At 43.3% G+C, this 23,101-nt stretch overlaps 1 protein-coding gene and 1 pseudogene across 22 annotated transcripts in view; one reads left to right on the top strand and one right to left on the bottom strand.

Moving 5' to 3' along the window:
• Positions 1–23,101, bottom strand: part of PHLDB2 (pleckstrin homology like domain family B member 2) — a 242,070-nt gene that overhangs the window by 93,968 nt on the left and 125,001 nt on the right. For 4 of the 22 annotated variants that reach the window (XM_069552949.1, XM_069553013.1, XM_069553043.1 and 1 more), the window contains exon 1: positions 20,303–20,897. The exons of 13 other annotated variants lie outside the window; for them this stretch is intronic. The gene's annotated coding sequence lies outside the window, so the exon portion shown is untranslated. Of the gene's footprint in view, positions 1–19,965; positions 20,175–20,302; positions 20,898–23,101 lie in introns of those variants that run through there. 5 more of the 22 variants (XM_069552948.1, XM_069553003.1, XM_069552973.1 and 2 more) reach the window with 3 other exon arrangements.
• Positions 1,639–2,131, top strand: LOC138430821 (peptidyl-prolyl cis-trans isomerase A-like; annotated as a pseudogene).

Below are 23,101 nucleotides of genomic sequence, written 5' to 3'. Positions count from 1 at the left end.
TTTAAGTTATCATCAAAGTGAAGATGCAGTTTAAACATTCCCACTGAACTCAGGCACTGCTAAGACTGTCCTCCAACTTCTTAGGCACCTCAGACACCAGTTACTACATCTCTGTAATATGTGATATGTAAACAGAATCACATTTGGTTAGTAATAAATATCATAATGTGCTTGTTTAAGGAAGAGGGTTATGTAGAGTATTTCTATCATATCTCCAGTCCCTCCTGACTCCCACTGTCCCACAAGAGAGACACTCAATGAACACAAGTCTTTAATTATCCATCACAGCCTTCCCTACTCCCTCCCAGCCTCAGATGGAGGATCTTCATCTTGCTTGCTCAGCCTCACAGATCTCCTGGGCAAATGCAGGCAGCCTAATAAGGAACTGCCTTTCACCCACAGAGTCGGGCCAAGAAACAGTCTGGCTGCTTAAATTCTAGTGATGGGCTGAGTCCTCACACCCTCAAAGCTGCAGCTTCCCCTCGACAAGCTCTGCCTTGGGGTCTTTATCCTCCAACCCAAAGCCCTGCCCTTATGAAAAAAAAACATGATTATCTTTTGAACTGGACCTCAAAAAGTTTTTTTAAGATTCTCCTTTAGAATTGCTTCCCAGCTGGGGTCTGGCCCTGCCCTGTGGGTCTTGACAGGTCACAAATGTCCCTCTCAACAATTGTGTGCCACCACCAATTCTGACCTTGAAAGCAACACCAGCCTGGCTCAAGCTATATCTATCTCACCATGTCCCCCACGGAGGACTGAAATCAAGCTGACCTCTATCCAGTCTTGGTTCCTTCTATTTCTGAATAACTGTATCACATGTTGGTTTGCCATGTTAAAATTCCAGCAAACCATGGCCAATTCCCTCATGTCAAGTTTTTTTGAATTGAGGAAACAAGGAAGTATGTGGAACCTGAGAACATTACCATGCTATTTATTAAAAGGGAAAATATACGCTAATTTTCCAACTATAGGGAGAAAATTAAAAGCCACAGTATGTCATGAGTGTATATTAAACCACTTAAAATCTTATTTTGAGGTATGTTTACAACATAAAAAGTACATTAATATAAGGTTCAGTAAATTTTTAAAAACCATACATACAATGAGTGCAGCCTTATATACAAACCCACCTATACTCATCAATTACACACAGATGTTTAAGCCAAAATCTAAGGAGTCATCATTGGTCTCCTCTATCATTATATCCTCTATCCTCTACCATCTGTCACTTCTCTATTCCCTCCTTTCTCATTTTATCCATCAACAAATCCTATTGCTACCCCCGTATTACAAGCCAGTATCTTCTCTCTCCTCTTCCATATGCGATATGCTCATTTGACAACAATAACAATGGAATGAAATAAATCACACTAGTGATTTTTAATTCCTCTTTCTCAAACTAGTTTGTATTTTCCACATTTTATACCATGTGTTTGGGTTGCCTTTACAATGAATGAAAAAATTAGTGTAAAATACTAACATACAATCTGAAGCAATACTTCACTTTTAAGTTGAGTACATGTTCATTTTTCCTAAGCTCTTGTCCAATTTTTGAGCCAGACACTAATTCTTCCAAAAAAAAAAAAAGGTTAGGCCTTGCAGATGCCGCCACCCGGGAGCCTCCCTTGCTGTCTAGCCATGGTCAACCCCACTGTGTTCTTCGACATCGCTGTCGATGGCAAGCCCTTGGGCCGCGTCTCTTTCGAGCTGCTTGCAGACAAAGTTCCAAAGACAGCAGAAAACTTTAGAGCTCTGAGCACTGGAGAGAAAGGATTTGGTTATAAAGCTTCCTGCTTTCACAGAATAATCCTGGGATTTATGTGCCAGGGTGGTGACTTCACACGCCATAATGGTACTGGTGGCAAGTCCATCTATGGTGAGAAATTTGATGATGAGAATTTCAGAAGCATACAGGTCCGGTCCTGGCATCTTGTCCATGGCAAATGCTGGCCCCAACACAAACGGTTCCCGGTTTTTCATCTGCACTGTCAAGACTGAGTGGTTGGATGGCAAGCACGTGGTCTTTGGCAAGGTGAAAGAGGGCATGAATAGTGTGGAAGCCATGAAGCGCTTTGGGGCCAGGAATGGCAAGACCAGCAAGATCACCATTGCTGACTGTGGACAAATCTAATAAATTTGACTTGCATTTTACTTAACCACCAGGAGAACACCCCTTCACCCCATCTGCTCGAAATATCCTATAATCTTTGTGTTCTCACTACAGTTCTTTGGGTTCCATATTTTCCTTATTCCCCCTCCAAGTTTAGCTGGATTGCAAAGTTAAATTTATGATTATGAAATAAAAACTAAACAATTAAAGAAAAAACGTTAAAGAACTTCTTGATCAAACTAACTTAATATGTCAGTTGAAGCCTTCAATGTTTTCTTCCAAATCTAAAAGATTCAGGGGAAAATCATAATTATACAAGTCTGATAGCTCAGACAGTAAAGAATCTATCTGCAGTGCAGGAGACTCAGGTTTGCTTCCCGGGTCGGGAAGATCCCCTGTGGAGGGACTGGCTACCCATTCCACTATTCTTGCCTGGAGAATTCCATGGACAGAGGAGCCTAGCAGGCTATAGTCTATGGGGCCACAAAGAGTCAGACACAACTGAGCAACTAATAGTTTCACTTTACTGTGACCATTTCATACTTTATACATCTGAAAGTGTAGAAGCAAATGTAACTAATATATATCCCTAATCACTTCCCTAACATGAATAAATGAACAGAGTGTTACCCAAAAGGTCTCCAGATGTTTGTTGAATATAGCTTAGATAATAATGTTAGCATGCTCATTTTTTAAATGTAGTTATTAGATTATTTCATTATTTGAGGTGATTCTGCTCATGGTATAGAAAAAACTAAAATCCTAACAGGTAGTTTTAGGTACTTCATTCATTAATTATGTATCAGCCCTGGGATTTCTTTAGAAGGAATGATGCTGGAGCTGAAACTCTAGTACTTTGGCCACCTCATGCGAAGAGTTGATTCATTGGAAAAGACTGTGATGCTGGGAGGGATTGGGGGCAGGAGGAGAAGGGGACGACAGAGGATGAGATGGCTGGATGGCATCACTGACTCAATGGACGCGAGTCTGAGTGAACTCCGGGAGTTGGAGATAGACAGGGAGGCCTGTCTGGCGTGCTGCGATTCATGGGGTCGCAAGGAGTCGGACATGACTGAGCGACTAAACTAACTGACATCTCAAAGGCCTCCTGATGAAAGCGAAAGAGGAGAGTGAAAAAGTTGGCTTAAAGCTCAACATTCAGAAAACTAAGATCATGGCATGCGGTCCCATCACTTCATGGGAAATAGATGGGGAAACAGAGGAAACAGTGTCAGACTTTATTTTGGGGGGCTCCAAAATCACTGCAGATGGTGACTGCAGCCATGAAATTAAAAGATGCTTACTCCTTGGAAGAAAAGTTATGACCAACCTAGACAGCATATTCAAAAGCAGAGACGTTACTTTGCCAACAAAGGTCCGTCTAGCCAAGGCTATGGTTTTTCCAGTAGTCATGCATGGATGTGAGAGTTGGATTGTGAAGAAAGCTGAGTGCCGAAGAATTGATGCTTTTGAAATGTGGTGTTGGAGAAGACTCTTGAGAGTCCCTTGGACTGCAAGGAGATCCAACCAGTCCATTCTAAAGGAGATCAGTCCTGGGTGTTCTTTGGAAAGACTGATGCTAAAGCTGAAACTCCAATACTTTGGCCACCTCATGTGAAGAGCTGACTCACTGGAAAAGACCCTGATGCTGGGAGGGACTGGGGGCAGGGGAGAAGGGGACGACAGAGGATGAGATGGCTGGATGGCATCACTGACTCGATGGACGTGAGTCTGAGTGAACTCCGGGAGTTGGTGATGGACAGGGAGGCCTGGCATGCTGTGATTCACGGGGTCGCAAAGAGTTGGATATGACTGAGCGACTGAACTGAACTGAACATCTCGGACACTGGCTTAAGAGGCATTGGTGTTGCTCACTATTATTCCTGTTCTTTCCTTTCAGAAACACTGTAGTGTTGTTCTTCCTCATCCTTATGACATTAGGTGTGGCTATGTCCCTTGCTTTGATCAAGGAAATATGAGAGAAAGTGATCTGTCAGTTCCAAGCTGAAACATCAAGAGCTGGCATGATTCACCATTTCCATAGCCGTCTTGTGTCCAAGTCTGTAAAGGCTTCCTTAGCCTACCTCCCTCAGTGATGATAATGGGGAAGAGGGCCTTCGCCAATCCAAGATTGTCTTAAGCCACTGAGATTTGAGAGTTGTTTGTTACTATGAAGGTGCTAATCTTCATTAAGTGCCTACTATAAACCAGGCTTTGAGCTAGGCCCTGGAAAGTATGTGGTCAAAGATAGTATTTCCTGCTAATACATAGCTTACAATCCAAAGTGGCAAATACATGTATGAATAAATGCTATACAATGTGATGCACGCCTTAATAGAGGACTGACTGACAGGTTGGTAAAGGACTGATTGACAGATGGAAGGGAGCTAACCCAGTGAGAGGGATAGTCTGGGTAAGTTATGATAGGAAGAAATGACAATGGAGTTAAGTCCCCTGAAAGAAAGAGAATCTGATGGGTATTATCCAATGATAGCATAAAGTTACCTCCACACCTAAAATTTTGAAGTTTTAAAAATATAAACAAAATCTCAAGCCCATCTGAGGTCAGACTCCTGGTACATCCAGGAAACATTCTGTCTCTGACAGAATTAATAACAAAAATTGTGTAGAAAAAAGCAAGTTATTTTCTATATTTATTAACTATGTGTTTCTCTCTCATAGTTACCTGAATCTTTTCCCATCTACACCATCATGTAAGATATGTTCTGTGCAGTCCAAGTCTATGCCTATCTTAAGTGTGGTTTAAATCTGACAGCAATCCTCCAACCATTTAGTGTATTTTAGACAAGGAGACAAAGGGAAATCCGTCAAGTCAGATGTTAGAATAACAAGAGAAGAACTAAAGCCAGTTAGTGGGCAAAGCTCTATGTAAGGTAATGCATACAAAATAGGAAACAGAATTAAGTGCACGATAGGAATCCAGAAAGCAAGCCAGAGCAGATGCTGTGCAATGGAAGCTAGAAACTAAGCCCTGAGCCCAGAACTCTGCATTTTCAAAATTTACTCTAATGGTACAGAATTGAATGTTTTACACCTCCTGTCAAAATGAATACATAAAAGTTTAATTTTTAACTGAGCAGTATATGACATTAATGTCATCTTAGATGATAAAATGTGTTAATATATTTCAACCTGTTTGCAGTTGCAAATGCTGCTCAATCACCCAAGTGAAATATTACCAAACTCTGTTTCTTCTTCCTTTGAGCCAACAAAACTAGAGAGTATCAAACTACTGTAGGGTATTCTTACTACCCTACAGGGTGGCAACACCTGGTCCCCCCTCCTCCATACGTGTACCTTTTTTTAATCAAAAAATGTGATTATTGGGAATTCCCTGCCAGTCCAGTGGCTAGGACTTCATGCTTCCACTGCAGGGGACATAGATTTGTTTCCTGGTCAGGGAACTAAGATCCTGCATGCTGCACAACACAGCCAATTCAGCCAAAAAGGAAAAAAAAAAAAAAAGAAAGAAACATAATATAATTATTGACGCAGTTTAGCTGGCCAAACAAAATACCAAAACATTCCACAGTAGTGCTGGCTGAAAGATTAGGTTCACAGTCTGTAGGGAAGAGACAAGTAGGCCATTTGCAAATAATAAATCACATCCAAGAAACAGTCATGCAACATTTCTCCACCATACATATTGCAGAAGAAAGTTACAGATGATTTGGATCGAAGAACTTTCTAGAGGATATTTTAAGATATTCATGCTCCATACTCTATAGTTTTTCATTTCAGCCTTTTTGGGTTTGTTAATGATGTGTAAGAAGTCATGCATTTAAAGATTTGTCATCAAGTATAAACATGTAATTCACTCAAGTTACTGAGGCTGAGTGTACCAGCCATAGCTGAATATATATGTATGGATCCTTGTGTCAGTTTGAGACCTTCAAGACTTAATTCCACAAATCAATTCTACTCAAAAGGTGGAGAATCACACAGGTGCCTTTCCGACCCTAGGAGTGACAATAGTGGGTCATGATATCTCTCTCCTTCCCTTCCAGGGTATTCTTTTCATCGTGGGTGAGATCATAAGAGTGGAGGCCTAGAGATGGGAAGAGTATGCTGCTAAGTCACTTCAGTCGTGTCCGACTCTGTGAGACCCCATAGATGGAAGCCCACCAGGCTCCCCCGTCCCTGGGATTCTCCAGGCAAGAGCACTGGAGTGGGTTGCCATTTCCTTCTCCAATGCATGAAAGTGAAAAGTGAAAGTGAAGTCCCTCAGTTGTGTCCGACCCTCAGCGACCCCATGGACTGCAGCCTTCCAGGCTCCTCCGTCCATGGGATTTTCCAGGCAAGAGTACTGGAGTGGGGCACCATTGCCTCCTCCGAAACATACAACATGAAGTAGTAACATATTTTCAATGAGATGAAATGAAGGCAAGGAGAGCAGAGGCAGGAGGGCAGAGGATATACAATGGGAAGCACTGGGTTTAATTCCCCAGGAGAGAGGGAGCTAGTGACGTGATAGACCCTGCAGACAGTGCATCAGAGACTGCAGTTGAGGTTAGGGAAAGAAAGCAGAGGAAGAACCAGAACAGTGGGAAGTGAAAGGGGGCTATCAAAGTGACACACAAGTGGAAGCACAGCGGGAAAGAAGTCTGTGTTAACACGTGTACAAGAGGAGGCGAGGAAGATTCCACGGTTTCGACTGGATTCTTGATCTCCACTGCTGTTTCTTTTCGGTTTCCTGGTGGCTCAGAGGGTAAAGCGTCTGTCTGCAAGGCAGGAGACCTCGGTTCGATCTCTGGGTTAGGAAGATCCCCTGGAGAAGGAAATGGCAACCCACTCCAGTACTCTTGCCTGGAGAATCCTGTGGACGGAGGAGCTGTAGTAGGCTACAGCCCATGGGGTTGCAAAGAGTCGGACACGACTGAGCGATTTCACTTTCACTTTTCACTTTCACATTTTTGTAAACAAAAAAGAAGTCTCAGGGAAATTATAAAATCACAGCATTATGTTATTGTGGAAGCAAAACAGTCCCTAGGGCCCTAATGGCTCCATACACTTTATGCAGATGAAGAGAAAGAGAACCGGGCATGGAAAAGGGAAGAAGCCATCTGGTGCCCATCCGAGAGAAAAGACAACCTGGGGACGTCTAAACAGGAAAGAAGTTAGTGTGTGTTGAAACGTCTGGGCTTATTTTTCAATCCATAAATTTAATCCCTCCAGAGCTCTTGTTATTTTTATCACCTGAAATGTATATCATCTTATTGTCAATTAGAGAACACTAGGAGTCACTTAGAGATCTTTGGAAGGTAGCATAGCAAGTCACAGTACATTTTTCCCTTGAGAAGTAAATTATTGGAAAAACTCATCTCAAGCATGATGTTTGCAAGTTTCTTGGTAGATTCTTTTTTCTTTGGCACAATGCTGGTGTGCATTTTAAAAGATAATTTTCCAGCTCTATTTGTACCAAATAACATCATAGTGAGGTTAATCCTAACCAAACCGTAAGTCACCAGTGGTGAGCTTCAGAGCACTGTGATGGCCAGAGCTGTAGGGATCTGGCTTTCAAGATAATGAAAACACACCCAGGGAGCAAAGTTTTAAAAAAAGCAAACAAATTAAAATGAAGCATCTGTTGTGTTGTGTGTACTGTTTTAGAGGACAGAGATTTAAAGTCTGGCCTATATATATAAATTCAGTTTTCCAAGTAATTTACACCAAGAGTTTGGAGAATCCTTAAAAAATAAAACATGTTACTTGTCATTTTATATTGCCATGCACAAACACTTCTCAGGATCATACAATACAGCAGGAATTAATCAAAAGGGGACTGCTAGAGCAAGTCACCAAAAAGCAGAAACCTTTTCATATTGCTGGGGAAAGGATGTAGACTGGCGTGGCACGTTGGCATGCTCACTCGGTTGTGTCCGACTCTTTGCAACCCCATGGACTGTACCCCACCAGGCTCCTCTGTTCATGGAATTCTCCAGGCCAGAATACTGGAGTGGGTTGTCATTCCCTTCTCTAGGGAATCTTCCTGACCCAGGGATAGAGCATACCTCTTCTGCATTGGCAGGTGGATTATCCTTTTTTTCAGGCGGATTCTTTATCACTGAGCCACTGGGTACAGAAGCAAATTCAGAACAACAATCTTAAAACTCAGGAGGGTTTAGGTTAAAATTTCCACCTTATGAAAAAGTTTGAGTTTCTGTCTTGTCCTACAGGAGCCTTAGAGCTGAGGAGCTGGCTCTGGGAGCATATTTTGTCACAGACAGTGGTTGAAGACTGGTGTTTAAGCTCTCCCGGTGCACTGGTGGTCCACAGGCCAGCCTCTTTCAGCACTGATGTTTTTATGGTATGGCAATGTTTTAAAGCACACACTGATGACATGTAATTGAATTCAGACACCGGCTTAGAGCAGTCTGTCAGAGGCAGTGCCACTGTCTGTGTGTGTATGGTGGGGAGGACTGGGAGGGCAGATTCTGTGATGACGATAGGGCCTGAGGGAGGAAGCTTTAGAGGACTGAATAGGAAAAACGAAGAAATCTATTTCAGCCCCAAACTCCAAGCTTAAGAACGGAGAACAATGGACACAAAACCTTCCTTTTCCACTAATCTCAACATGAAAACGTGATGGGGGGAGGGTAAGTAGAAGCTTCAGGAACACACACTTCCTTGTCTAGCAATATTCTCATTTCAGAAACCCCGAAGCAGCCTGGCTTCCCCACTCTCTGTTATCCAAACACTATCCTCTGTTAAACCGTCAGTCCTCTCAACTCTGCTTTTACAAACATACGCTCCTTTTTCACAAGTATTTCCTCTCATCACTAAATCCTCAACCTCCGGCATCTCTGCACACAAACTATATCTCTCCACACAACCCCACACCCATTGGCAAACACCTCCCCCTCCAGCATATATTCCCAGATGCTCTCTTCTTCAAAGAACCCCTCCCATCCAGCATCCCAAACCTTGAGCCTCCCCACTGCCTCAACACCCACCTGTATAGTACTGCATCTCCCACTCATACAACCCAGCTTCCTAAACTCTGTTCCTTTAAACTCTCCCACCACACCCAAGATTTTACATCTCAGTGCAGGAAAGAAAAAAACTTTTTTAAATGAAATAAAATAAACAAACCAAAAGCCTGTGAGTAGACATAGTGCCCTTCCTTATTGGTTCTTTGCAAACAAACAGAGCAGCAAATGGACTGTCATTCCTTGTTCCTTACACCACGTTCTTTATCATTTAAAGATCCGCCTCTTTGAACAAATTATTATTATCTACTAGATACATGTAGATAGGCTGATTATCTCCAAGGAAGAGATTTTTATTTCTCAAAAAATCCAGAAAAGCAGTATCACAGGAACAAATGTATTTTAATGGCAGCATAAGGAGGCTGAGTGCCGAAGAATTGATGCTTTTGAACTGCGGTGTTGGAGAAGACTCTTGAGAGTCCCTTGGACTGCAAGGAGATCAAACCAGTCCATTCTGAAGGAGCTCAATCCTGGGATTTCTTTGGAAGGAATGATGCTGAAACTGAAGCTCCAGTACTTTGGCCACCTCATGCGAAGAGTTGACTCATTGGAAAAGACTCTGATGCTGGGAGGGATTGGGGGCAGGAGAAGAAGGGGACGACCAAGGATGAGATGGCTGGATAACATCACGGACTCAATGTACGTGAGTCTGAGTGAACTCCAGGAGATGGTGATGGACAGGGAGGCCTGGCGTGCTTCGATTCATGGGGTTGCAAAGAGTCGGACACGACTGAGCGACTGAACTGAGCTGAACTGAACTGAAGGAGGATGTTTGGTTCCTGCAGACTGAGCCCGTTACAACAGTAAATCTCATGTGTGCAGATGCATACACACACTCACAGACACACAGAGACAGACACGCACGGCCCACACGCCTATAGCAGTCTAAAAGGCACAAAGGCTTTGTGAGTGCCAGAGGAGGCTCTTCAGAACCCAGGGAAGCTGAGGCATCCTCAGAATTTGCCAGGTGTTGGGGTCATGCACAGCAGGCTGGGGAGAAAGGGAGGACCACCAGAATGCCAATAGGATCTCAGGACACTGATCACACAGTTTCTTTCTAGATTTTCCTGTTTTCCCTTTTGAATTTTTATTTGATTATGGTTTTGAAAAACATCTAAAAGAAGAGGTAAGGGTGACCATTAAGGAAAGAACAAAAGTATCAGATGATGCCACAGGGAGGAAGGAAGCACAGAAGGGAATGGAGAGTGATGAGGGGACGGGGGAGGCAAGGAGAGATGGAAGACGTGATGACAAAAAGTAAGACAAACAAAAAAGCTTCAGCTTCTTCCTATCACAATAAAGGAGTCTAACCCCATGATGGCTTTCCAGGTGGTTCTATGGTAAAGAATCTGCCTGCCAATGCCGGAGACAAAAGAGACGTAAGTTTGATCCCTGAGTCGGGAAGATCCCCTGCAGTATAAAAGGCAACCCACTCCAGTATTCTTGCCTGGGAAATCCCATGGACAGAGGAGCCTGGCAGGCTGCAGTCCATGGGGTTGCAAAGAGTCAGACACATCTGAGCAACTGAGCACAACAAGTTGGCACAGGAACCCCATGCTACCATTCCTTTCTGTCATTTCTAGCCTACTGAAGTCTAAGCTCTGCCAAAAAAAACACTCTAGATGGGTATCCAATGGTTCCTAACGGTAACCACAATCAACAGTAATAACCATATTCAAATGAAGATCTGTATCCCCTGTGATCAGAAGCGACGTTTTACAAAGTCTAGATTGTTTTATATTAGGAATTATCAAGAACCTTTGAGGACTCATTAAAGAAGTAAAACATCGATTATAGAGATTTTAAATAATTTTGTGCTAGTCCCTTGAATAAAACTTGTCTGTATGAACTTGAAAATATTCTCTAACTATCCAACAAATTTGGCACTGATTTCCTACAATAACTCTTCAGCCAGTGATACAGGCAGAGGAGGAAGGACAAAAAACAGGAACAACCTCAAAAATCAACTGGGTCATTCAAATTCCCTTCCTACCTGCAAAATTCTTGACTTTTACCTAAATATGGCAGATGTGACTTTTACCAGTTGGACTCATGTTTGCATCTGTATCATTACGTAGTTTTGGGCTTCCCTGGTGGCTCAGATGGTAACGAACCTGCCTGCAATGCAGCAGACCCAGGTTTGATCCCTGAGTTGGGAAGATCCCCTGGAGAAGGGCAGGGCAACCCACTCTAGTATTCTTGCCTGGAGAAGCCCATGGACAGAGGAGCCTGGAGGGCTACAGTCCATGGGATTACAGAGTCAGACATGCCTGAGTGATTAACAGTTTACTTTCAAAGCAGCTTTAGCAATGTCTGAAAAAGACACAATATTCATGTAGTAAGTATATATATGCTGCTGCTGCTGCTACGAATATATATATATATATATCTTAAAAATTAAGTTTAACACAGCGTGATGGACAGGGAGGCCTGGTGTGCTGTGATTCATGGGGTCGCAAAGAGTCGGACACAACTGAGTGACTGAACTGAACCGAACTGATGGTAGGAAAGTTCTCAAATTAAAAGCAGGCTGTCTCCAACTATAGAAAATTAAAACAGAGGAATATGAAACACACCATAGAGATGTTATCTCTTAAATCTAAAACATGGGAAGTCTACAGAAAAATAACCAATGTCTTCAAGCAGCAAATGGTAAGAAAAGAAAAATAAGAGAGGGAACTGTTCTAGATTAAGAGACCAAGGAAACATGTTATTAAGCTGCTAAATTGTATCCAGTTCTTTTGCAACCCCATGGACTATAGCCCACCAGGCTCCTCTGTCCCTGGGATTTCCCAAGGAAGGATACTGGAGTGGGTTGCCATTTCCTTCTCCAAGGGAATCTTCCCAGCCCAGGGATCAAACCCGCATCCCCTGAATTGCAGGTGGATTTTTTACCACTGAGTCACCAGGAAGGCCCAGGAGACATACCAACTAACAATTAAATACAATGCGCAGGCTGTGTTTAGATCTTGTCTTGAAAAATCCAACTATTAAACGAAAAATTTATGTGACAATCAGAGAATCTGAACACTGGAAAAAAGATATTTTAATTACTGGCTTTTTTTTTTAGGTGTAATAATGATGTTGTTGGACTTTTAAAAAATCCTAAACTCTTAGATTTACATTTTTATGAATAAAATACTACAGTATTTCGAATTCGCTTGATAACAATCTATGTTTTGGGGAAGTAAGGTCTACAGATGAAACAAGATTATCATATGAAACTGAATGATGGGTACTTGGGATTTCACTGTATTCTTCTTCTAATTTTTATGTACACTTACAATTTTCCATAACAAAATATTTAAAAAGTAAAAGATGTGTGCATTCTAAAAATCAAATATGAATAAAAATATAAACTTCCCTGGTGGCTCAGACTGTAAAGCGTCTGTCTACAATGCAGGAGACCCGGGTTCGATCCCTGGGTCGGGAAGATCTCCTGGAGAAGGAAATGGCAATCCACTCCAGTACTATTACCTGGAAAATCCCATGGACAGAGAAGCCTGGTAGGCTACAGTCCATGGGGTCGCAAAGAGTCGGACACAACTGATCGACTTCACTTCACTTCACATACTAACTTAAAAATTATAGTGGCTCACTTTACAAAGAAGGATGTGTTTATACCAGTGGCTCCTGGCTGATTTTTTAAAAAGCACGAAACACTAATCGTCTATCATGTTGAATTAAGCTCCTAAAAGCTTATTTTTAAAAATTAACTTGAAGAAACTTAAAAGGAAATGCACTGTCTAGATTACAAGTATTAGATTACTATATTTAGGATACTTGCAAGATAATGAATGGTAGGTAGTGGTATCTAAATTTCATTACTATGTGTATTCAAATAAAATCCATCTCTTCAGAAAGTTAAAATATAAACACAAAAACTGCCATACCTGTGATATCTTGAAGACGTTCAGCCTCAAAAACATTAAAACAAACACACACTTTATAAATTCTTAAATTATGTGGTGGCTTCTCTGAAAGTGGGAAAGTTCTTTGGGTAGGAAATTAAAAACCCATATTTTCAGGGTTCTTTATAGAATCCTAAGGTAGCTTCAGTTGAAGAAAAAGGTTTCTAAAATTTTCCCAAATAAAGTAAATATTTCCAGATGTTTTTTACTCCTGATCATCAACATAATTCATCCCCGGGTTTAGGTGATTCTGATTGTAGCCTCTGAAGAATCCTCCCACATCATGTGACCACCACAGTGAAGACAAAGCGAAGAAGCAGAGGCACAGAATAACTAAGTTGGAGGTGCTGAATGTCTGGGCTTCCCAGGTGGCAAAGTGGTAAAGAATCCGCCTGCAATGCAGGAGCTGCGGAAGATGGGGTTTTGATCCCTGGGTCGGGAAGATCCCCTGGAGGAGGGCATGGCAACCCACTCCAATGTTCTCGCCTGGAGAATCCCACAGACAGAGGAGCCTGGCGGGTTACTGTCCACGGGGCCGTAGAGTCAGACACCACTGAGCACGTACTTCCTTGAATGTCAGGGAGCAGACACTGCACGTCTTACTTGCTGAAGCAAAGAGGCACTCGAGGAAAAAGCATTCTTTAAAGCCAATTTTATCCAAGAAAAATTATTGATCCTGGGATCACATGGAGATAAAGATGTTCTCTCTTGACCCTGAAACCACCTATCTGGGCTGGAACTGGAAGCTGAGAGTCTGTGGGATCAAACTCTGATCTCTACACCATCCCGTCCCCAGTCCACACTACCAATCAAAATAAATTATTTTAAAAGTCAGTGTCTATTTTTTCAAAGTAGCGTTCACCAAACCCAAACGCCCTAGGTTCCTCATTCCCTTACCCAATATTTATGAGCTGGAAATAGTCAGGAACTGCTATGGACAAAGAAGCCTGGTGGACTACAGTCTATGGGGTCGCAAGAGTCAGACACAACTTAGTGACTAAACCGCCACCAGGCAAGCTCAGGAAAGATGGAACAAACACAAGTTGACCACATCATCCATGGTTATAATGTTTTCCCATTTACCTAAAAAAAAAACTGAATGCTTAGGCTAAAAATACTATAAAGTAAGCAAAACAATAATGAAATCATCTCTTCCTTGCTTAACTGCAGATTATGCAAAGTGGGTGGTACAGACACTTAATTTTTTCCTTTCCTATTACCTACTTTTTAACCATTTATTTCGATGGAAGGAAAAGGAAACAAGGACATGAACTAGCAAAGGTCAATAAACAACTGACTACACTAAATTTAATCGATGCTGTTTTTTACATCTGCCCAAAAGACCTAATTAAGGAAATGGTTACATTACGATGTCTTTTTATTGTAGTGGCCAATCTAGTGCAAAGAATACTGGATGGGCTGCCAGAAACACGAGTCAGGAGACTCATCCCTAGTCCTGGTTCTGCCAAAATAACCAACAGAAGAAAGAGCCAGAGCAAGTCACTTGGCTTGTCTTCACCTTGTTTTAGCAGAGGTTTCCCCATATTTAAAATGGTGAGGGTGAACTAGATGCTTTTCTGTTCCAACTTTCTCGGCTCCCACAGGCACAGGTTAAGTAACACAGGAGTGCCATTTATACAATGCAGGAAATGGAAATGACCACAGGACACAAACACGTTTCAGTGATAAGGCGGCAGCTACCTAACTGGGAAAGGACTGCACTGGCACTGTTGCCCATGACCTTCCAAGGGCATGGTAAATTATTTCAGCACAACATAGTGAGGAAAAAAAGCCTGGCCAGAGCTATGTTAGTGTAATATGATAAGGGAATTTGATTCAGCATGATGTATAAGAAATATTTTGTCTACATTCCCATGGTTTGCAATTTCCTTACTAAATCTTGGGCTGTTTTTTGAAGACCTACTTCTGCAATGACGTAAGCAGTGTGGCAGCCAGACCTCACTTCCCAAGCCCCCTCTGACTATCGCTTGGCTACAAAGCACAACTTAGGCTACATTTGAATTGGGCAAAACAAGGCAGAAGTTGGCCTTCCTTTGCTTTTACCTGCCTTTGTTTCAGCAATTTGGTGATCAAGAAACAAATCTAGGAGAAATCTTTTAACTTTTAGCTTTTTTCCCCATTCCATATGCTAATTCTACAAGCATATCGCCATCTGGATTGATCATATGCTGCTTGCAAACAAAATAAGATGATCAACACTGATTTCCACTGAACTCTAGATTTGGCAGCAAGTCTTAGAAAAAGCTGACCCCACTTGAGGTAACAATATTAAATATTGGAATAAACTAACTTTTCCTTCCCCTTAATTTGCAAAGTAAGGAAAAACTGATATTCTAATAAATCAACCCACTTACACTAAGCAAAACAAGTATCTTTTGTTAAAAGAAAACCCTCTCAACAAGTCTCCCTATAACTTAGCCTGTTGCTCTATGTCTTATTTATCTGTTTCTTTGTATGGAAAGCTTCTCCAGTCCCTAGCCTTTCCACTGAATCTCAACAAAATTATTTTTATACTTGGGTTTCTCCTGCGGACCATTAGCTGCTATAGATAACAACCTTGCCTTTAAAGCAGATACGGCACAAAGCTTCTCATCAACATCTAAGAAACATTCTTAAATATCATGAAAATAGCTGTGCAAACTAACTTCCAGAAGAATTTGAATTCCTGGATGGCAGAGACAAGTTCTGCCTTACTTATTTTGAAGGGGTGTGAAAACCTGAGCTACCCTTTTTGGTTTTACTCACTTTCAAAAGACAAGAAATCATATTAATCAAATGCCAATAAATAGTTCCAGTCAAAATTATAAACAAAAACACACACTCATCTTCTGTCCCATCACCTGAAAAATAAGTAACAAGAATGACGAGATGAAAAGTGATCATGAAAAGGATGCTATGCCCCTTTACTGCAACACCTGCAGAGAGCAGACCTCTTAAAAAAGTCATCACTTCTGAATCATTTCTAAATATACTACTATGTACTTGGCCTTGAGGTACACCCATTGGCTACTTGTTGAAACGATAAGAACTTACCGCAGTGAGGTTCAGAGCTCTCCCAGGAAAGGCACACTAAAGAATTCTCCTATATTGCCAGAACCTCCCAGATTTGAGGCGTATAACTACCCTGGCAGGACCACTCAGCACACAGAACTGAAACCCATAATTATAGGCCTAATGGGTAATCATAGCCATGTAAATGCGAGAGCTGCCATATGTGCACAGCTTTTCCGATCACCAAAAGCTCACTGAGATAACTCCTGTCTGTAAGCAGAACCATTCACAAAGACCATGCCTTTGAAACTCTCCCAGGAAGTGAACAAAAACTTTATGATACTATCAATTTTTTCCCCATTAAGTAAACAGAAGGAATAGTAGAGACCAAGAGTGTAAGAGAAAGTAACAATGAAAGAGGAGGTCTGGTTTGTAGGTTGTAGCAAACCAAGTGAGTGAATTCAAGCAACAGGATTTCTAAGATTCCTTTTACCCTCATTATTATTTTGCCCTATTCCCCCAGAGAAGTGCCATGCTTGAACTGACTTCTGATTCCTAACCCAAGTTCTACACAAACATCATATTTATCTTAGATTTCCACTCATCAACTTATGAGTTTTCTCCATCACTGCATGCTCGTTTCCTAAAATATCAGGTATCATTTTTTAACACTGTATTCAGGAAGCCCCTCTCATTATCCCTTCTGTCCAAAACAACCCTATCCATTCAGGCCCTCTACTCTTAACCCAGAAGGCAGAGAGAAAGAAAAAAAAAATCTCAAATGTTCTGTTTTGTACCTGTATTCAAAAGCAACATCTGCTATGAGCTGTGGAACCATCTGTTGCCCACTTGGCCATGGGAAGGACGGTGCAGGCCACAGACATAGAGTGTCACAGGTTGCACAATAGAATTATGCCCATCTTGGGGCTGACACACCCAAGCATATGCTCCACAGTCACCATGGCTAACACTACCCTTCCCCCATCAAACAGTGTATTTCCTTATAGAGAATGGTACTTCTAAATTCTCACAAAGGGTTGTCAGTTTTTTAAAAAGTTTAATTTGCCTGAATACCAGTTTCTAAATTCTCTAATCCTGGGTTGCACCTAAAACTAACATCTGTCACTAATACATTTGAGACTTTATCAGTCACTATTTTGGGGCATCTCAGTTTTTGTGTCTATAAAACAAAAAGGTTGAGTCCAGCGACCTCTGAGTCTCCCTGACACTGTAACACTTCCAAATTCTGTAATTTTAAGCCAGCTCAAACTCAGTGAACACAAGTTCCTTCACATCTATGGTATATTGACTTTTAATGCCAAGGTCAAAAGAATCTACTGCAGACAAAAAGGTCTCTTTAGGTTGAGCAAGAACACAGTTTCTTGAAGGCCCAAATTAGATTAAGATCCCTAAACTTGTTAACATATGCCCTCAAGGTACTATCCTAATGAAGAGTTTGGGGCTCAATAATTTACTGTTTGTGTGTCCTGGACATTATAGGATATTACCCAGCATCTGAGGCCTCTACCCACTAGAGGCCAGTCAAAGTTGGCCATTGGGATTGTCCCCTGCCCCTAGTTGAGACAACCAAAAATGTCTCCAGTCACTGGTTGATAACCCCTGGAGAGCAACCCCCTCTCACTCCACCACCTCCATTTAGAATTGCTGCTGTTGTATATACCAGAGCTTCATAACAAAGCACATTATTTCAAAGATGTTTTTGTTTCAAATAGATGACATTTACACAGTTAATACATGCATCAAGGCTTAACAGATAGTCAGATTTATAAAACACATGTATTCCACTTGGAAGATGTGCAAAACCACTGTCTTTCCAAGTTATTCATAGAACCAACCACCTTCCTGCTAAGGGCTGAGAATTAGCATGCAAAGTAATAACCACAACTGCTCTTTAAAAGTGTTTAAAAGCATTCATATTTTTCACGGTAACTCTTCTAGTGCACTCCAGAATCAACCCTTGCATACAGCACAGACCTCAAAACAGGGTTTGGAGGAAACAGCAAAATCGAGTGGTGGGTTTAATCACTTCAGCTTTTTCTTCCCTTTCTTGTGCAAAAGCCAGGAAATAAAATATTTCTGAAAAGGTTGTTAAAGAGTTCCAGCTTTGGTACAGGGTTCTTTAAGAAAGGAGGTAGGAGGTAGCCAGCTCTCAGATGAATTTCCCGTGTCTTTTCCTCCTGCACTTCAAATGGGGATTCAAGAGGCCATCCCTTAAATCCAGTCCTCAGCCCAAAAGGACAGCAGCTGGCAGCAGCACTAAACAGACTGAAGGCCGCAAACTGACTGAAATGATGACTACTAGCCAAACATCTCATTTTTCCATTTGTGAAAAAGGCTGGGATTTGCAAACCTCTGGGTCTCAGGAGGTGAAGGCTACACTACTCAGCTAAGCAAAACCTCGACTCCCCCTCACTTTTAAAGGAAATCGCAGTTATAAACTTTCAGGGACTATACAGAGTTTCTCAAGGACATATGTTTAAATTTCCACAGTATATAGGTAAGACAAAAACAATTTTAAAAAAATCTTTTAATAACCTAAGTCCAGGAAATGAAAAGGGAATCATGAATAGACACAACTGTTACTTTTCAGAGAACCTTAGCTCTTTATTCAAACAAATATTTACACAATTGAGGGCAATGGTTCCAGGGATATAGCCATTCTGTTAAAACAGTGGGCAACTCTAAAGATTTATTTATCCCAAATCAGACTACTCTGTTGCTATCCTACCAGGAACGAAGAATTCAAGTGCTCCCAGGGCAAAAGTTTAACTAACCCTCTGAAATTGTGAACTTCATTTAGACCTCTCCCAGCTGAATTCAGATGTTAGAATCTTGGAGACAAATCTTAAGGGCTTGTTAAGCCAAACTACGAAGCTAAAAGTTACAAGTCCAATACTTGAAAATTAATATCTGTAATTAATACATTCATATGATGCAGGGAAATGTGACTGACATATATTCACCCTAAAAGCAAGCCACATTTTTATGCCTCTTCTCTTAGTTCCACTCCCAGCTGCGTCTGGCTGTGACTAGCCATGCATTCTAGAATTCTTGAGAGCAACTTGAGAGCAGGAGAAGGAAGATTTCTAGGGAAGACAGCAGGGCCAGGCGAGAGGACTTCCAGCCGCGGGCAAGTGGACCAGCATAAAAGCCAGCGCGGCGCAGTTCCTGCTTTTACATGAGAAAGGTAGATGGGTAGCAGGTTCGATTTCCGAAGCGCTTTCAAACAGGAAACCCCAACTTTGGAAGGGACAGCCTGTCAGCCTTTTAATTTCCTGGCGGTGGCGGGAGTTAGCCAGGTCCTCGGCGCTTTAGTTAAGAGATGATTGTTGAAGCCAAGTTATTCAGTACACCAGCAAACATTTCAGCTGCGCCTCGGCAGTGCCGGGCGCGGGTGAAACCGGGGTTCAAAGCGTTCCCTACTTCCAGGCGCTATCTTTAGGGGTGCGGAGGCCGCCATACCATACATTTCGGGGAAAACCACGTCCAAACAGGCATTAAGAGCCTCTGGACGGTTTAAACTCGCGAGCCCCAGTTTTGAAACAAAGTGAACCAAGACAGCTAGCTAGATATTTGGGGGAGGGGGTCTTTTCTGAATTGCTCGACCACACCATCCAGCAGCGGACCTTCTCTCTTCTCCGCCCCCGGCGACAAAGCAACTGTATCGCGATCCCTCTCTCCCGGAGTGTCCAGACGTCTCTGCCAAAGTTGCCCCGGGTCCCCCCAAATCCCGCCCGTTGCCTACGACCGCTCTGTGAGCCGCTCTTCCACCTCGCCACTCCCTCCCGAGGATCCTCTCTACCGAAGTCCACCCATTCTTGGGGTTCAAAGCTGCGCAGCCCAGCCTGGGCTTTTGTCCCTGCAGCTTGCAAGAGAAGCAAGAAACTCTGCACCCACTCACCGTCTCATCTTCCCTCCGACTCGCCGCTCTCCACCGGCCCCGCCGCCGGCGCTTGGCCCCCGCCTCCCTCCCACCCTCCCTTCGGCCCCGACCCCCGGGCCCAGCCGCCGCCGCCGCCCCAGCCGCAGCGGTCCAGCCGCTCTGGACTCGCCGTGCGCAGTCAGCGCGCCCCTCCTGGCCCGGGCGGCCGCTGCCTCCTCTCCGCCCCCAACCCTCGGACGCGCAAATGGGCGGCGACCAACTCGGCGGCGGGGGAGGCAGCGCCCCCGGGGACCCGCTGGGAGGCCAGAAACCGGCGAGGCCCCCTCCAGCCCGCCGGCCGCCGCCCCCTCCTCACCTGGCGGGTCGGCGCGGCCGGGTGTCCGCGGCGAGAGAGACGAGGCGCGCTGCGGGCACCCAGCCGCTGGGTGCGGTCCCCCTCGGGCCGCGGTGGTGGGCTCCGCGCCTCTCGGTCCCGCGCCCCGGCCCCCTTCGAGCGCGCCGCGGCGGGCACCTAGGGTAGCCCGGAGCAGTGAAGTGGGCGAAGGTGCCGGGCAGTTGGCAGTCGGGGCTTTCACTGCTGCGGGAAGGGTCTGGCCTCATCGGAGGGCGCCAGCTTCGAGGAGCCGCGTTTACAGCGGCGGTGGAGACTGTGTGGCAGGCTTTCCTAAGGAGCTGGAAGAAGGGCGGGAGGGTGCACGTCCTCCAGCTAAGATCTCCTCACCCAGCGGGGAAGTTTCTACTGGGAAACTCCTGGTGACCGCGCCTCCTCCCAACAATTCGCCCGCAGGCAGGTACCTGATGCGTCAGAGAAGCAGTTCTGCAAAGCTGTTGGGGCACCGTCACAGCTGAGGATTTTAAACTAACTTGTGCTGATTTCCTTTCGGTTATTTCTCTCCAAAGTTTCTACATTTTCTAGCGTGTTTTTCTCAGTTGCTGCACCCAATGAAAACAATGCTGATATGAATGGAGGGTGCGTTCGCGGAAGGTGACCAATCGGACTTAGGGCGTCCTTAGCCCATCTCCCCAAGGGGGACTGTGAACCTCTGGCAAGTTCTGGGTGATTCTCTGGCTTACAATAAGAAAGGTCATCAGTCTTGGAGAAACACAATAGTAAGAAAGAGCACAATAAAGTGTAAACTCATTTCTGGTCAGTATTGCTTTGATTGGGCAAGTTGTTTCAACTCCTAGCAACAATGTCATCTACACCAGGGGTCCCCTAACACCCAGGATCTAATGCCTGATGATCTGAGATGGAGCTGATGTAATAAGAATAGAAATATGAAGTGCACAATAAATGTAATGCCCTTAAATCATCTGGAAACCATCCTCTCCCCTCCCCATCTGTGGAAAAAATTGTCTTCCATGAAACAATTTTGTTTGAAAAAATTTCAAGCAATGTTAAAACCGGTCCCTGGTGCCAAAAAGGTTTGGGAACACTGATATACAATATAGTAACAATGATAACTGGCATTGCAGGATGGTTAAGAAGCTTCTGGATAATTTATACAAAGTTCCTGACGCCATGAGTGGCACTCAGGCACTCAAAAATAACTTATTTATAATGCACTTTTCATTTTTGCAAGTAAAGTCTGACTTCTAATTTACAGGAGAGGCTCACCTCTGAGCTCCTTGGTGTTCTATAGGCATTATTTTTCCCTGCCCTGGCTCCTTCTCCCACAGAAACATAAAGAAACCAATAGGACACTTAAGCGGCCCAGCACTTTCCCCCGATTGGATCATCCCATCCCTGTAAAAACATGTTCTTGCTCCCACCTTAAAAACAAAAAACTCTTGAATCCGCTTCCTCCTCCAGCCACTTACCCTCCTTTTTTTCCCCTTCTCAGCCACAGCTAAAGAAAAGCCACCTCCAAGTTTTTTCTTCCCATTTATTTCAATCAGGCTTTTGCTTCTACTATGTCCAGTAGAACTCTTTCTATCAAGATCAGACTCCTAAATTAGATGCTTTCTCAGGTCTCATCTCATTTGAACTATCAGCAGAAATTAACGGTTGCACACTTTTTCCCCCCTGTAAACTTTATTTGGACTTCCACAACTTCTTCATTTTTTTTCCTTCCTCCTAACTCCACTGCTGGTTCTTTCTCAGTCTCCCTTGCTGGTCCCCTCTCTTCTCCCAGTGTCCAGAGTCCCCAGAATTCTGACTTTGGACCTCCTGTCTATTTACACTCACTCCCTGGGTTATCTCACCTTGTCTCCTGGCACTATAGATCACCTGTGTGGTGATGACTCCCAAAATTTACCTCCAGTCTGAACATCCCCCCTGAACTCCAGGCTACTGCCCCCTTAGATGCCTACTAGGCTTCTCCCACCCACTCCAGTGTTCTTGCCTGGAGAATCCCAGAGACGGGGAAGCTTGGTGGGCTGCCATCTATGGGGTCGCACAGAGTCTGAAGCGACTTAGCAGCAGCAGCAGCAGCAGCAGCAGCAGGCTTCTCCCACCTAACATTCTTGACTGCAATTAATTCTGAAATTCTTTCCTCTGTTCCCCAGCCACTCTGTCTCAATTGAAATCTTCCTGACATCAGGCCCCAAACTTGGGTGTCATCCTTGACTTTTCTATCATATTTCGAATCCAATCCATCAGGGGAAAAAAAAATCATCTCTCTTTTCAAAATAAATCCAAAATTCAATTACTTACTACCTCCATGACTGAGCAACTAGCACACACACGTGCACACACACACACCACTGTTATTAGCACCCTAATCTAACATCATGTCTTGATTTTATCTTTGACCTCTTCCTACTTTTGCCCTCATGCAGGCAGCTCTCAATACAGCCAGAAGATATCAGCAAGGTACAAGAGTTAATGAAATGTGAAATGCAGACTCCAACATCTTAAAATGTATAGGAGGCACTCAAAATTTAGCATATTATTATTGTAACAATTGTTCTTATCAGAATTTTTTAGCTATGATGATATTTTTAAAAATAGAAAAAAAAAGATATGAGCTCTTTCCTTCTACTTTTTCCATTTCCTGGATTTTTTAAAACAAAGTCCCCTATTTAATCATAGACCCAGACACACCTCCCCTTGTCTGCCATTCCCTATTGTCCACCAGGGATATTGTGTTGTAAACAGGAGAACTTCCTTTCCTTTCCTTTCCTTTCTCTAGGATCTATAGTGGTTAATAGT

The sequence above is a fragment of the Ovis canadensis genome, chromosome 1, assembly GCF_042477335.2.
Source record: "Ovis canadensis isolate MfBH-ARS-UI-01 breed Bighorn chromosome 1, ARS-UI_OviCan_v2, whole genome shotgun sequence".
NCBI classification, from domain to species: domain Eukaryota; kingdom Metazoa; phylum Chordata; class Mammalia; order Artiodactyla; family Bovidae; genus Ovis; species Ovis canadensis.
The sequence above is the reverse complement of the archived record's forward strand: the minus strand, read 5'-3'. Positions and strand labels throughout refer to the sequence as shown.